Source organism: Nicotiana tabacum, chromosome 9 (assembly GCF_000715075.1).
Source record: "Nicotiana tabacum cultivar K326 chromosome 9, ASM71507v2, whole genome shotgun sequence".
Lineage (NCBI taxonomy): Eukaryota > Viridiplantae > Streptophyta > Magnoliopsida > Solanales > Solanaceae > Nicotiana > Nicotiana tabacum.
The window spans coordinates 123984033-124001837 of NC_134088.1; the positions used below are offsets into that span (position 1 = coordinate 123984033).

The following is a 17805-nucleotide window of genomic DNA, read 5'->3' on the forward strand; positions in this document are numbered from 1 at the left end:
ACACACACTTCGTTATACTACTTTAATTATATATAGCTTGTTATAGTATGTATTAGTGTATTCATTATTTGTATTTTAAAATAAAGTGTTAACGGATTACATTTATATTATTTAGATAGTAAATATTAATGTGATTCAAAAGTTTGACCATGTTTGACCTATGAACCGATTGAAGTTGGTCGGTTATTTTTCAGAAATTACATTTACCGACCAACATTGGTCGGTAAAATCTTTCCCTGCAATAACCGATCAACTTTGGTCGGTAAATTTAACTATAAATTTTATAAAATATTTTAAATAATAATATAATTATTAAAATTTTAAAAATTGGATCCACATTACCGACCAATGTTGGTCGGTAATCAAAAAGGTGCTTTGACTAATCAAGTATGACCACTGCGGTCAAATGTTTGACCAATATACCGACCAATTTCGGTCGGTATGTAATTTAAAAAAAATATAAAATATTTTTTTGGTAGTTTCCGTCCGTGTTGGACGGTTTTTTGGTCGCTTTTGTTGACTGACCAACGTTGGTCGGTATCACTTGGTCGATTTTTTCGGATTTCTAGTAGTGTATAGATTTAACTTTATATACACCGAGAACGTTTGAGTATTTGTACCCTCAATATATTTTGGCCGAGTTTGACGCATGTTTGTACCCCTGTATGCTTTTTCGGTCGAGCTCGTCGCACAGAATTTGTCTGGTGCGATTTATTTCTCCAATATAATTTACGAGCTATTGCACTAGAGGGGGATTTACCCATAGCGACCTGAAGGATAGCGGCTGCGAGTAAATTAGCTAGTTTACCCAAAAAAAACATGTTATATAATAAATAATTTTTACATTCTTTATAATGTCCAAGCAAAATAGAATCTCAAAAGGAATTGCACTGTCAAAGATAAGATTTGGCAGGATTAATTACAGCTGTAGAGGACACGCACCACCATATATTATTTTCTTAATTGGTCCCAAACCAACGAGTAACAATCAAACATAAGGTCCATTACTTATTCTGTGACTTTTAAGAACATAGCCAAAAACTTCATTTTCATTAAATTACGTAATTCCAAATGACACATTTTCATTTCCCAAGATGTATTTCTTCTCTTTGATCTGTTTGCCATTCTATCTATATCCAACATGTGATGCTAAACTAACACCGCTCTTCTTCTTTTTTTTACTCATTCGTTTTTTGATATTCGCTTTGAATCAACTATTGAAAATCAGGTAAATTGCTTATATCATGCTACTTTTCAGTGCGGCCCTTCCCCAAACTCAGCATAAACACGGAATATTTCGTGCACGATTTACCTTTTTTGGGTTCGGTTAATCCGGATTCGCATCGAAAATCTTACTTAGAGTAAAATATTTCCTATCAAAAATAATTTCATACCCAAAACTAAGACTCGACGATATTTGGTTAAAGAATAAGGAATACATTAATTTTCACAACCTTTGGTGTAACCAATCTGTTACTTGATTGATTGCAGGTCGAGACTCTATAATTATCTACTCTTATCGGATTTATGTTTGTTAGGCGATATAAAGATGTTCCACGTGTTGAGTTTGAGATATCGAAGGATTTCAAAAGATAATGAAAAATATCTTGACCTTTCTATAGCCTTATTTTGTCCCATGACCGAGATTAACGTCGAAAATATTGTGCAAGACCTTTATTTCTATATTTAAGGGCGAAAATATTGTGCAAGACCCTTTTAAGTATCTTTTTTATTTATTTATTATTTTAAGGAAATTTTACCGTTTAATCTTTGGATTCGATTTTTTAATTCTAAATATTGTTGGTTCAATTTGATCTTGATAGGATTTCATGAATCAATATGCAAGATCAGCGTTTAAACACGTCATTCGACACCGTTTCTTCGAAATATTTTACTCAGAATATGTACATATATCGGTTAAGCATGTAATTTGTCTTATAGAAGTTCGAACCTTAATTTGGACATATTATTTTTACAAACTCCATAAACCACCTTAGAACTTGCTCACAAACATCATGCAAATCCACTATCATCTTTGTTTCCACAGCAACTAGTTAGAAATTTTAAAAAGGTACCCCGTGAAATTTTTACTATTTTCTCTCTATATCTAGCCAAGTTATATATGCCTACAATTTTTTATTATTATTGACTTGGTAAGGGAAAAAAAATAGCCAGATTTATAATCGATAATTGAAAAATAACCACAGTTTCAAAAGTAATCGAAATTTGTCCATTTTTTATGTAAAGATAAAATCTAACACAAAAAACCCTTAAACATCCAGAAATATTCCGGCATAATATGCTGGAATTCAATTTTTTTACATATGATCTTCCAGAATAATGTGCTAGAATTTCATAATGTGCCGGAGTTCCAGCATAATATGTGGGAAGTTTATATGCATGAGCTCCTAATCCAGCATATTATGCTGGAACGTAACTTTCCGTGTGCTGGAGTTCCAACATAATATGCTGGAAGAGTTCAATAATCTCGCATATTATGCGGGAATTTTTCGTGTTTCAGTAAAACAATGGCTATTTTTCAATGACATTGCAAACACTGACTATTTTTTTATTATCAGTCCGAAAACTGACTAGCCCGTGCTATTTTCACCTTATTTCTCAACTCAGCCTAGTGACCCACTTTAAATTTCTTTATCTCAATTTATTACATCAAGCTACTATCTTTTAGGGGCTTTTTTTTAAAGGGCTTTTCAAAACATTAAGCCTGCCAAAAACGGGGAAAAAAAAAGGAAAAGAAGGTGCTACTTACGTGTAGGTGAGTGTTAGGTTTATGTGGTATTTTTATATCAACTAAATAATGACATCACAATAATACATCATATAAAAAATTATGATGTTATAATTGAACTTGCAAATAAAGTCCATTTAATAACTTGTACTCAAGAGCAGAAAACGTGCTGGTCATTAATTGTGCAAACTACGACTTTAGCTCTAGTACATTGAATATCATTCACCAATAAAAAGTTTGGTGTCTGTAAGTACACTTTCATCCTTAATTGATGCTTTCAGTTTTGAGCTTAAAGTATGAAATTATCTTCGTTAGAAAACTATATACCCCAAGGTAAAATTTCACAGCATGAATCTGAATTTGGTATAATTCTTATACGGATATTGAACGACAGATAAAAAAAAATTTATCTTAACTTTAAAAAGACCCTTGTACTTGCCCAAAATTAGGAATGACAGACATAATTGAATGTACCTGTAAAAGTTCATATCACATTTCTGAAAATAAACAAACAAAATTCACTATCTGTTTCAGGCAACTAAGACTACCAAATATTTTTTTCCATCACTTGCGTATACACCAAACGAGTATAAGTCTGTCCCTTCGGGACATTCGATAAAATTGGAACGATACAGAGAAGAATAGTATGGGCTCGCGCAACGATGACACACACAAATCGAAAAATGGTCCAATTTAAAAAAAAAACGAGTATAAGTCTTTTTCAGAGTTATGGCCTTTAAAAAAAATCATGGTCTTTCACATGCATTTATTGAATTTGAAAAGACAATTTAGGATAATAATTGCTTTTCGAACAAGTACAATTACATTAATGGTGTTTGAATGTTTACATAAATAATTGTTAGTCCTCTCTATTTCCACTTCAAGTTGTTTTGAATGTGAATCATTTAGATTTGAGTCCATTAAATTATGATTTTTTTTCTTTTTTTAGCAACTCTTTATTTGCTCTTAATTTATTTGTCATCCAAATTTTGTAGTGTTTAAAGTTGTTAAGATATTGTCCATTGAAATATTCATGTAAAAGTGATTTTTTACTATTACTCTATATTCATTATAATTACACAACTGCCCTCATCAGTCTTCAACGTATAACCACCATTGCCAACCGCGGATATAGCCTTTCGGTCGCGAGTTTAATCGAGCCTATAACTTTCGACACGAAATATGAATTTATATACAAAAACGTACTAAAATCTTAACAAATATTAGATTTGAACCCATAATTTTAAATATACAATAAGTTCAACGATAAGTTTTCCAAAAATTAAACTCATACATTCAAATCCTGGATCTGCCTCTGATTATCAACCGGCCACCTCCACCGCCGACCCTTACGGCACATCAACCATAGACAACCACCACCTCCATCAGTAGCCACATCTACCACATAACTTTCAAGCGTTTAAATTTCAATGTTACATGTTTTAATATTAACATCGATTAGATAAAGATAATACCTTTAATTTCATCAAAATCGAAATAGACTTCAGTAAACCAAAAAGGTAAACTTTAATTAAGCACCTGCCTGTCTGAAAAAGAAACTCATATCGCATTTGTAGCACTATGTATATCATATATACAGCGGTCTGAGTTATTCGAGTTGTTTTTTTGGTCATTAATGACTTTATGGTTTGTATGAGTCATGTTAACGAAGCCATATACTCCTTCAATTTGTATGATTCAGTTTGACTCAGTATAAAATTTAAGAAAAGGTAAAAAGGAAAAAAATTTCAAATATAAAAATATATTATTTTTTTTGTAATAGACTAATAAATAAAGTGTATTAAATAAATAAAACGGACGGAGACTTAAATTTAAAAGAATCATATCATGGTTTAATATACATGTTTGCTCGTAAACGTCTCGCTTTTTATCATGTGTATATATATATATATATATATATATATATATATATATATATATATATATATATATATATATATATATATATATATTACTGTATATATGACCTATAACTTTATTAATTATTTAACCACGGTAAATTGGTATGTTTTAACTTAAGTTTTTACCCTGTCTCGAGTCCCTGCCTTATTCAAAATTTTCCTATATATGTCGTGTCGAATTCGTACCAGCTTGCTGATATTTGTGTTCATATATCCGTGCTATCATAGGCCGTACGTAGCATGTGGAGAAAGAACTTAAGTAGGGAAATTCGAGTATATTCCAAAACTCTAAAACATTTCTAAGCTTATTTCCGCACAAAAAGACTTTCTTGGTCATACTTTAAAAGATTATTTTTTTAGTTTTTTTCATTTTTAAGATTTTAAGGTTAAAAACTTAAAATATGTGAATAATAGTGTAACGACCCGACCGATAGTTTTGAGTATTACAATCATGTTCCCCCATTTGCTGTTTAATTTCTGTTTTACAGTTGTTATATGACTTGCCGGGGTAATTGGTTCGGATCCGGTGAGGTTATGAAATGAATTGAGACACTTAGTCTCCAAAATGAAAACTTAAGTTGAAAATGTTGGCTGGATGTCGACCTATATGTAAACGACCCCGGAATAAAGTTTTGATGATTCCAATAGCTCTGTATGGTAATTTTGGTCTTAGGAGCATGTCCGAAAAATTATTTGGAGGTCTGTAGTGGAATTAGGCTTGAAATGGCGAAAGTTGAATTTTTGAAAAGTTTGACCGGGGTTGACTTTTTGATATCGGGGTCGGAATCCGATTCTAAAAATTTGAATAGGTCTGTTATGTCATTTATGACTTGTGTGCAAAATTTGAGGTCAATCGGACGTGATTTGATAGTTTCCGGCGTGTTCGTAGAAATTGGAAGTTTCAAAGTTCATTAGGCTTGAATTGGGGTATGATTCGTGGTTTTAACATTGTTTGATGTGATTTGAGGCATCGACTAAGTTCGTATGATGTTTTAGGACTTGTTGGTATATTTGGTTGAGGTCCCGGGGGCCTCGGGTAAGTTTCGGATGGTTAAACGGACTAAATTTTGACTTGGGTCAATTCTGGAATTTTTTCAGTTCTGGTGCAATCGCACCTGCGATGAAAATGGTCGCAGGTGCGTGACCGCAAAAGCGACAAAATGATCGCAGATGCGGCCTGGACTAGGAAGGGCAGTGGTTGCAGGTGCGAGGGAATTTCCGCACCTGCGTGATCGCAGATGCGGACGGATGGACGCAAAAGCGCAAACTCCGCAGAAGCGGAGCGTGCCTCGCAAATGCAAGCCCGCAGAAGCGGCTTCTAGCTCGCAGAAGCGGAGGCAGTGGAGGCCTTGGCAAACCGCAGAAGCGGTTGGTTTCTCGTACCTGCAAGACCTCAAAAGTGGTTAAGTGAGTCACAAGTGCGGAACCCCTCGACAATATACATTTTGAAGGGGTTCCGAGTTTGGCAATTTTTGGACTTTCAAGCACGGTTTTTGGGGCGATTTTCAGAGAGAATTCATGGGAAACATGAGGTAAGTCACTTGTGATCATTGTTAGTCAATAATATTGGATTATCATTGAGTATTTTGACTAGATTACATATTTTTGAGGTGAAATTAGAGGATTTAGACCTAGGGATTTCAAAATAAGAATTTAAGATTTGAAGGTCGAGTTGATATCGGATTTTGGTAAATTTAGTATGGTTGGACTCGTGGTTGAATGGGCGTTCATATTTTATAACTTTTGTCGGGTTCCAAGACGTGGGCCCCACAGGCGATGTTTGAGTTAAATTTAGGATTTTATTGGAAAATTAATATTTTCTTATGGAATTAATTTCAATAATTTGTATTGACTGAATCGAATTAATTATGGCTAGATACGAGGCTTTCGGAGACCAATTCGCGAGGCAAGGGCATAGCGGAGTAAGAAATTACGCGGTTTGAGGTAAGTAACACTTCTAAACTTGGTTCTGAGGGTATGAATCCCTGAATTTGGTATTATATAAATTGTTTGGCGATAACGCACATGATAGTTGACGAGCGTGTGGACGTACACCATAGAAATTGTGGCTTGAATAAGTTATGTGAAATTGTAAAATTAAAGAATCATGTTATTATCCGAATATTTTTCACGTGTTAGGAAAATTGAGCTGAGACTCATATTAAAGATCATGATTGGGCTACGTGCCGATATTTTGTGTTGTTTCCAATTCTGTTTCTTTATGTGTTGTTCAGTTGCGTTGAGTTGCATCGAGTTGGTAGGTTTGGGTCCGGGGTAGTTTTGGAGTGAAATGACCACTTAGTCTCTTAGTTAGAAAGTTAAGTTAGAAAAGTCAACCGGAAGTTGACTTATGAGTAAACGAATTCGGATGTGAATTTTTATGATTCAGTTAGCTTCGTTGGATGATTTTAGACTTAGGAGTGTGTCCGGAATATAAATTGGAGGTCCGTGGTAGAATTAGGCTTGAATTGGCGAAAGTTAGAAATTTGGCGATTTTGGTCGGCAGTGAAAAAATTAGGCATTAGGGTCGGAATAGAATTCCGGAAGTTGGAGTAGGTTCATAGTGTCATTTGTGACGTGTGTGCAAAATTTGAAGTCATTCGGACGTGGTTTGATAGGTTTCGGCATCGTTGGCGAATTTTGAAAGTTTAGAAATTCTTAGGCTTGAATCCGGGGTTGATTTGGTATTTTGGGATTGTTTTGGGTGTTCCAGAGGTTCGACTAAGTTTGGGTAGTGATATATGACTTTTGGAAATTATTGATTGAGGTCCCGAGGGGCTCGGAAGGATTTCGGATAGTTAACGAGAAGTTTGGAAGTTGGAAAATGCAGCTGGAGCTGCTATTCAAATGTGTCCGCACCTACGGATTGGGAACCGCAGGTGCGAGCTTCGCAGGTGCGGGCTTGATGCACAGGTGCGCAGAGGAACCGTAGGTGCGGCTTGGTCTCCGCATCTGCGATGATCGCAGGTGAGCAGGGCATGTCGCAGATACAGATTTTGGACGATTGGGCTTGGTCGCAGATGCGGAAGTGAGGTCGCACCTGCGAGCCCGCAGGTGCGAAGGGGCAGCCGGAGGTGTGAAGCCTGGTCGGTTAAGTGATTTCCGCAGATGCGCACTTAGGACCGCAGATGCCAGTCGCGCAGGTGCGAAGAAGAGGGTCGCAGGTGCGAAACCCCTAGGGGCAGAACCTATAAAAGTAACCCTTCGCGATTTTTTGCCTTTTTTCTACCATTGTTGAACGGTTTTGAGCTTTGGGGTAGTATTTTTCAAGGGAGAATCACGAGACATCAGTGAGGTAAGTCGCTTGGGTTTATTTACACACGTTTATGATATTTTTTCACTGATTAGCCATGAAATTAGTAGGAGTCTAGGATGAAACTGAGGGAGTTAGGGTTTGAGTTTTGGAGAGTTTTAAGTGAGGATTTGAGGGATCAAACAGAGTCCGATTTTGACGAATTTTATATGGTTAGACTCGGGTGAGTACGAGGTTTGTTATTCTGCTATTTTTGACTGGTTTCGAGACGTAGGCTCGGGGGCCGGGTTTTGGCCGATTTCGGATTTTTGGCCTATTTATGTAGTTTTTATTGTGGAATTCGATTCTTTAGCCTATGTTGATAGTAGTATTCTGATTTTGGTTAGATTCGGAGCTTTTGGAGACCGAGTCCAGAGACGAGGGCATTCCGGAGTAGGATTTTACGCTGTTAAGGTAAGTAACAGTTTTAACTCTGGCTTTGAGGGTATAAACCCGGAGATTTGACATCACATGATTGTTTGGAAGTGATACCTACGCTAGGTGACAGGCGTGTGGGTGTGCACCGCGAGGGATTGAGACTTGGTTCGTCCCGTGAGGCTGTAAGGCCTAATGGCTATTATCTGTGGTTATGTGTTTATTTATTGTTGAACTTGTTTGCCTTCATGTTAGTGATCATGCTTAGGCTTTATTCATGCTAACGTAATTTGCACTCAGTCATAGATATTATTGTACATGTTTACCTTTGTCACTATTATTTTGCTGATATGCTGTGATACTTGACATGGGCTGTGTTTCCCTTATTTGTTGATAATGGTGAGGCTAGAGAGGTACATGACTGAGTGAGGACGAGGGCTTATTGTGAGGTATTTGATTGAGGCACGTGAGTTGTCCGTGCGGATCTAGGTATTGATACCATAGCTGGTGAGTTGTCCGCGTAGCACGTGAGTTGACTGTGCGGATCCAGGGATTGATATTATGGCACGTGAGTTGTCCGTGCTTAGCGCTTGGCCTTTGGGAGCCCCTCCGGAGTCTGTACACACCCCCAGTGAGCGCAGCTACCTATTGAGTGTTGAGTGTATTGGGTGCTGAGTGCCGAGTGCTGAGTGATGGAGTGAAATTGCTGTGAGGTTGCTTTTACTTTTGCTGTTGCTGCATTCACCTGTTAATTTCTTTGTGGCATTTGTTGGTTTTTATGGAATTTACCTATTTATTCATGTTTATTGTAAATTGTGAAAATAAATAATTGGACTGTTTTTCTTAGCTCGTCACTACTACTCAGTTCCTTAGTTATTTCTATTACTACTGAGTCGGTTGTACTCATGTTATACTCTGCACTTCATGTACAGATCCAGGTGTATTTGATTACGGAGGTCGTTGAGTCCGGGAGAATCGAGTACCGGAGACTACGAGGTAGCTGCCAGCGTCCGCAGGGCCTTGTCTCTCCTTCTATATATTTCTTTCTGTCTTGTATTGATACTTAGACACTGGTTGTATTAGTTTGGTTATCTAGATGCTCATGACTTATTGACACCCCGATGTTTGGGGCTCGTTTCCGTATTTTCTATAATTATATTTAGAGTTGATTTAGTTTATGAAAAAATTCAAATGTTGGAAATATTTTATTATATTCTTATAATCGATTTAGTAGCAATATTTTGGGAAATAGGCTTGCCTTATAACACGATAGACGCCATCACGACCATAGTTAGATTTTGGGTCGTGACAATATGACTAAAAAATTAGTATTATTAAGGATAAAATCAGAAGTTTAAATTTAAGTTATTTCCAAATATTAAAAAAAATATCATTTTTCTTTTTCTTAAACAGACTAAAAATAAAAAGGAGACAACATAACATGGAATAGAGTGGTAAAAGAAATGTCCTTCTGCATACATCAAATTTCAAACCAGCATCTGTTGTCTAACCTTTTTTCCAGCTAAGGCAATTAATTTTAGTACTTTTTTTTATAGTAAATAGTTATACTTAGATAAGCCATTTGTGGATGCTATTTCGTTTGCTCCTTCTATCGCATTCACTCAGTTCCAAAGTACGAATGTAACGTGCAAAACTGAAGCAAACTGTAATGTGATCATTTTTTCAAAATTGAAAATAACTTAAATAATTAACTCAATAACTTTGAAAAATAAGTATTTTAAACTACTAGTGAAAACTTTTACACAACCAATTTGAGGCATTATATATCTTTAATATCCTCCCGTACATAGCACGTTATAGGGTTTACAAGTCGGCTGAAGATTATTAATTTATTATTGCTCCTTTTTAGTCTTTTTCTTTTTTTGAATATTTGACGAGCTTATACATAAAAGTTTGTTTACCACCTTATCTTATAAAAGAAAAAAAAGAAGCATAATCATGCAAAAGTCATTCAATATTTCTTTTATGCTGATTTCTTGCTTCATAATTGTTCAAGTTCTTCTTTATTTTCTCACTGCAAAAATTAGCTACGAAATTCGTCGTTAATCTGTTGCTAAATAAACCGTAGCTGATAAGATTTTTTGGTAATCCGTCATTGAATTGGTTTAGCAATGGAAATATGTTGTTTAGCAACATTCGCCCAACGTTAATTCCATTTTTTTTAGTGCGTAAATTCCTAATAGAATTTCCTCTCTTGTCTTGCAACTTGTATTTAATTGTTATTCTTTTTGTTAATTGTTTTTCTTTGAATATTATTAATTATTTTGTTCTCTATTATCTTTTAAAGAGACTGGAATAAAGAAACCAAGCATTAAGACGTTTGCACATCGTGGACGAGATGTGGATGGTGACACAAATTATGAGGCCGATTTTGTAATTCCTGAAAACTTTGGGGAGGTTGGAGCAATTTAAAATGAGCATCACAAGGAAATGTATGTCAAGAATATAGTAATTGATGGCTTTTCCCATGGCATAGTTCATATTACTTGCAATTCTTGGGTTCACTCCAAATTTCATAATCCCGAGAAAAGGATTTTCTTCACCAACAAGGTTTGCCAAAAATTCCCTCTTCATTTATGCTTTATTTATTTTACCCAAAATAATTACTACAGTTAAAGCTTTCTATAACAGCCTCATTTGTTTCATATTTTTTTGGCTATTATAACGAAGTACTGTTATAGAGAACATATATTATAAATAGCATAAAAATTGGTTCCATAAAAACTTGGTTTTTATAGTGAATGATTATTATATAACGATGTTGTTATATATAGAGAGGTCTACATGTATCATATTATATTTTTGGAAAAATAATAATGATTTTTCCCATGGACGGAGCTAGAAGTCGAAGTACGGGTTCGGCACAGTAACTTTTGTTCAAACTCTATATGTATTAATTAAGAAATTCACATAAAATATGTTCAAAAATAAAATTCAGAAACTATTTACTAACACTTACACTTTATGTCGCTATTCTAGAATTTAGAACCCATAAATTTTAAATTCCAACTCCGCCTCTGAGTAGCCTAACTATAAGGATTCACGAACCATAATAGGTGATATAAAAACGTTAATTATTTTTGACATATTTTTCATAACTTAGACATGATTTCTTCGTCAAGAATAAGAAATAGCTGGTTGATTTTTATAGTGGACGGGAATATGATCTAACTATAGAAGAATGAATTCAAGTTATATTTGCCAGGTTAATGTTCAATGCTTAGTATAGAAACATACTTGTAATTATTTATAATTAGCGACTTAATTGTATAACCTTAATAAAACTCAATAAAACTATCTTATCTTAGAATAAAGAGTTAGATCAGGGAAAGAGCTACAACACATTGGCTCTTATTTACAGAGTTTTACGTTGCATTTCTAAGAGAGATTGTTTTTGCGACTTAAAACCCCATAATTTCCTCATCACAAAAATAATCTTTTCGTTGCGTCAAGCTCCCTTGAGTACAAGACCACATATACTAATCTAGCTAGAACATTGTAGTGGTCCATTCCATGTACTTTGTTTTTGTTTCATCTCACTTATAAACTAGACAAATGTACAAAAAAGGTTTACTGTGGACCTTGTGGTCCTATTAATTGTATTTTGTTATAAAATATAACTCAAATTAACAATATGGAACAAGAAAAAAATAAGCTAAGAGATATATGGAGAAAAAGAAAAGAAATTCTTATTTCTTCTTTAATTGTGTATATTTTCCTATCTATTACCCTGACCTTTATATAGGCATGAAAAGTGAAGAAAATATATCATTGAATATGCCATTAAGCATTTGAGATGAAGATCATGGAGGAAGAGTAGACATCCACCATAATTTGATATTTCTTATAACACTCCCCCTTGGATGTCCATAGATAATGTGTCTCGTTAAAACCTTATTAGAAAAAAAAATCCTAGTGAAGGAAAAAGAGTACACAAGTTTAGGAATACGCTTTTTGGTTGCCTCATTAAAAACGTTACAAGGAAAACCCAGTGGGACAAAACTTTGTAAGGGAAAAGAGTACACCGCATATTAACTCCCCCCTAATGAGAGCATCAATTCACATCCTTGAGCCTTCGCATCCCAATCTTGTACACTAGTTTCTTGAAGGTTGACATCGGTAGAGATTTGGTGAATAAATCAGCCATATTATCACTTGAACAGATCTGTTGCACACTGATATCACCATTCTTTTGAAGATCATGTGTGAAGAATAACTTTGGTGAAATGTGTTTTGTTCTATCTCCTTTTATGAATCCTCCCTTCAATTGAGCTATGCATGCTGCATTGTCTTCATACAAAATTGTGGGTAGTTTGTCACACTTCAAATCACATTTGTCTCGAATTAGGTGTATTACAGATCTCAACCATACACATTCTTGACTTGCTTCATGAATAGCAATTATCTCAGGATGATTAGATGAAGTAGCCACGATTGATTGCTTAGTCGATCGCCAAGATATTGCAGTGCCTCCACATATAAACACATAGCCAGTTTGAGATCGAGCCTTGTGTGGGTCAGATAAATACCCAGCATCGGCATAACCAATAAGATCGGGACTGCAATCATTGCCATAAAATAAGCCCATATCGGTAGTCCCTTTTAGATACCGCAATATGTGTTTGATTCCATTCCAATGTCTCCTTATAGGAGCAGAACTATATCTTGCTAAGACATTAACTGAAAAAGTTATGTCAGGCCTTGTAGTGTTGGAAAGATACATTAGTGCATCAATTGCACTAAGATATGGTACTTCAGGACCAAGAAGCTCTTCATTATTTTCTTGAGGTCGGAACGGGTCCTTATTCATATCAAGTGATCGAACAACCATCGGAGTACTTAATGGATGTGCTCCATCCATGTAAAATCATTTCAATACCATTTCTATGTAGGCAGATTGATGAACAAAAATTTCATTTTTCAAATATTCAATTTGCAAACCGAGACATAATTTTGTCTTTCCGAGATCTTTTATCTCGAATTCTTTCTTTAAATAATCAATTGTCTTTTGGAGTTCTGTAGGAGTTCCAATAAGATTTATGTCATCAACATATACGGCAAGTACAACACACTCCGATGTTGTTTTCTTTATAAAAACACACGGACAAATAGAATCATTTATATAACCTTCCTTTAATAAATATTCACTAAGGCGGTTATACCACATTCTTCCTGAATGCTTTACACCATACAAAGATCTTTGCAATTTGATTAAAAATTTTTTTTTGGACTTTGAATTATGTACGTCGGGCATTTTAAATCCCTCGAGAATTTTTATGTATATCTCATTATCAAATGAGCCATATAGGTAGGATGTAACCACATCCATTAAATGCATGTCAAGCTTTTCATGGACAGCAAGACTAATGAGATAACGGAATATTATAGCATCCATAACAGGAGAATACGTCTCTTCATAATCGACACCAGCTCTTTGTGAAAATCCTTGTGCAGTAAGGCGTGCCTTATATCTTTGTACCTCATTTTTCTCACTTCTTTTACGTACAAAGACCCATTTATAGCCAACAAGTTTAACACCATTAGGTGTTTGGACTATAGATCTAAAAACTTTACGTTTCGCAAGTGAATCCAACTCAGATTGGATTGCTTCTTGCCATTTTGGCCAATCACGTCTTTGTCGACAGTCTCCAACAGATTTATGTTCAAGATCCTCATTATCTTGCATAATGCTAGATGCAACATTGTATGCAAAGACATAATCCACCACTATATTCAATCGATTCAAATTTGTCTCAATATCGATTGGATTTATTGATAGTTACTTATTTTCTTGAGTCTCAGGCTCATCGATATCCTCATGAATTTCAGGATTGGTTAAATCATGGGTTTCTTTATGAGGCTCTTTCGTAGTGTCATCTTGATCATTTATTTATTTTTTTCTAGGATTTCGATCCTTAGAACTCAATGGTCTGTCACGCTTTAGGTGTGCTTTTGACTCATTAGTTATGACACTAGAAGATTTTCCAACAGGGACATCAATACGGATTGAAATATTCTCTGTAAGGATATGTGATTTCGTTATCCTTTTCAGATCCATAAATGCATCTGGCATTTGATTTGCTATTTTCTGCAAATGGATAATCTTTTGCACCTCTTTTTCACAAATAGAGGCATGTGGATCAAGATGAGATAATGATGGATTTTTTCTCGAAATTTTCCGTTTGATTTCACCAATTTCTCCCCCTAATTTTGGGAAAAATGCCTAATCGAATCGACAATCTGCAAATCGAGCAGTGAATAAATCTCCCGTTAGTGTTTCAAGGTAGTGAATAATGGAGGGTGATTCAAACCCAACATATATTCCTAACCTTATTTGGGGACCCATCTTGGTGCGATATGGCGGTGCTACAGGCACCTATACAACGCATCCAAAAATTCTTAGATGGGATATATTAGGTTCATGACCCAAAACTAATTACAACGGGGAATATTTATGATAATGTGTCAATCTGAGACGAATTAGCATTGCTGCATGAAAAATAACATGACCCCAAACAGAAGTGGGTAATTTCGTTTTCATGAGTAACGGTCTTGCTATCAATTGCAGACGTTTAATCAAAGACTCTGCAAGGCCATTTTGAGTGTGAACATGAGCTACAGGATGTTCCTTTTTTATCCCAATTGATAAGAAATAATCATTAAATGCTTGGGATGAAAACTCAGCAGCATTATCAAGTTGAATAGACTTAATTGGATTATCGAGAAATTGTGCCCGTAATCGAATTATTTGTGCCATTAATTTTGCAAACGCGAGGTTGCGAGATGACAATAGGCACACATGAGACCATCTAGAAGATGCATCTATTAAGACCATAAAATATCTAAACGGTCCATTAGGTGGGTGAATAGGTTCACAAATATCCCCTTGTATACGTTCAAAAAATGTGGGGGACTCAATCCCAACCTTTGTTGGTGATGGTCTAATAATCAACTTGCCTTGATAACAAGAAGTGCAAGAAAACTCATTATTTAAAAGAATCTTTAAATTCTTTAATGAATGCCCATTTGAGTTCTCTATAATTTGTCTCATCATAATTGATCCAGGCTGTCCCAATCGATCATGTCAAAGTACAAAGTATTGGAATAAGAAACCTTTTGGCTTACGATAGAATGTGCCTCAATTGCACTAATTCTTGTCCAATACAAGCTACAAGATAAAGATGGAAACTTCTCAATAACCCTTTTCTGGCCAGAGACATTCTTGGTAACGATGAGATATTCGAGATTATTCTCATCTATTGTCTCAATATGAAATCCATTTCGACGGATATCTTTAAAACTCAACAAGTTCCTCTTGAACTTGGAGGAGAACATTGCATTCTCTATGATAAGTATTATTCCCTTAGGCAGAGTTATATTAGCTCTTCCAGAGCCTTCAATTAGATTACTACTACCAGAAATTGTAGTAACATCTGACGTACACATACTTAAATGAGAGAAATATTTCTTCTCTTTGAATATTGTATGTGTTGTACATGAATCAATTAAGCAAATATTTTTACAATTGAACTTTGATCCAAGTTTGCTGTAAAAGATATCCATATTTGCTTCCCATGGTTTGACATACAAAAGAAGTATATGAATAAATATTAGTATTTTTAGAGAAAAGGGAAAAGAAATAAAGTTAAACCAATAATTCAATAGTGACCCTTTAATACATTTTCTAGCAAATTCTAATTATTATACAAATAATTACGCAACAAAAATAATACAATTATAAGTACATGAAAAAAAAAATTAAGGGTGAAGTAACAAAAGTTGTTCCAGGGTGCTTGTAAACCTCTTCTTAAAAAGAATTAAAGTAACGTAAAGGAAAATCAAAAGGAATTAAAAGATCAGTAAGGCTAGGACACTAATTACTTAGATATTACTCATTATTTATGAAATTTAGGAAATACATATATTTTTAAAAACTACATAAGAAGTATTATTAAGCGCAATAAATATTACAAGATGTTTATTCATTAGATACTACGAATACAAAAACATAAAAATCAAAATGCTCAATCATCTTTAACTATAGATTCATCACCGATCGAGTAGTTTATTTTTCCATCAGGATGCTCAAAAACATCTGTCACATCCAAGTGGGTGATATCAAATACATTTTCATAGACAAAATTAGCTTTAGGAGCTTTATCCTTTAGAGATGCTTGATAAAACTCAACTAAATATTTTGGTATGCGACAAATATTTGCCCAATGCCCTTTTCCACTGCAACGATAACATTCAGTTTCTGAACCATTTGCCCTTGGCCCTTTCCACTTTTGGTGGTTATTTTTCTTTGGGGGGTGATTAACACCAGAAAAATTTCTTCCTTGGCCACGATCACAACCACGACCACGAACAGGGCCACGACCTTTTTCACGCTTAGAATAATGGAAATACACCTCATTCACTTCAGGCAATGGTGTAGACCCAGTGGGTCGATTTTTGTGATTTCTCATGAGCAAGTCATTGTTTCGTTCAGCCACAAGGAGAAGAGAAATCAACTCAGAATACTTCTTGAAACCTTTCTCTCGGTACTGTTGTTGCAAGACCATATTGGAGGCATGAAACGTTGTGAACATTTTTTCAAGCATATCATAATCAGTGATAGTATCTCCACAGAGTTTCAATTTAGAAGTAATTCTGAACATCGCAGAACTATATTCAGAAACAGACTTAAAGTCTTGTACCCCCAGATGAGTCCAATCATATCGTGCTTGTGGAAGAGTATCCAACTTTAAGTTGTCATATCTTTCCTTTAAGTCATTCCACAAAATAAGTGGATCTTTGACTGTGAGATATTCTATCTTCAACCCTTCATCAAGGTGATGGCGCAAGAAAATCAAGGCCTTAGCACAATCTTGGGTAGATGCTTTATTTTTGTCTTTAATGGCGTCTCCAAGATCCATTGTATCTAAATAGATTTCAGCATCCAACACCCATGTCATATAGTTCTTGCCCGAAATTTTAAGGGCAACAAACTTTCTTTTCATAATATCAGTCATAATTAAAAGAGGAGAAAAATTATACCTTAGTCTTCTCAAAGAGCTTCTTGAGATGGTAGAGTATCGTACTGGTAACGTGTTATAAAATATAACCCAAAGTAACAATATGGAACAAGGAAAAACAAACTAAGAGATATATGAAGAAAGAGAGAAGAGATTTTTATTTCTTCTTCAATTGCGTGTATTTTCCTATCTATTACAAGACCTTTATATAGGTATGAAAAGTGAAGAAAATATGTCATTAAACATAGAAAATATGTCATTAATTATGTTATTAAACATTTGAGATGAAGATCATAGAGGAAGAGTAGACATCCATTATAATTTGATATTTCTTATAACACATTTATAATTATTACAAACACAGGCTGCTCTTCTTGTGTACATTTCTTGTAGCAAAATGCCTTCTGGCTAATGGGTAAACAACAACAT

At 34.8% G+C, this 17805-nt stretch overlaps 1 non-coding gene across 1 annotated transcript; it reads left to right on the forward strand.

Moving 5' to 3' along the window:
• Window positions 1–3346: 3346 nt before the first annotated feature.
• Window positions 3347–3447, forward strand: LOC142164549 (U6 spliceosomal RNA). The gene has a single exon (XR_012695306.1). It is a non-coding gene; the product is annotated as a U6 spliceosomal RNA (small nuclear RNA).
• The last annotated feature ends 14358 nt before the right edge of the window (window positions 3448–17805 follow it).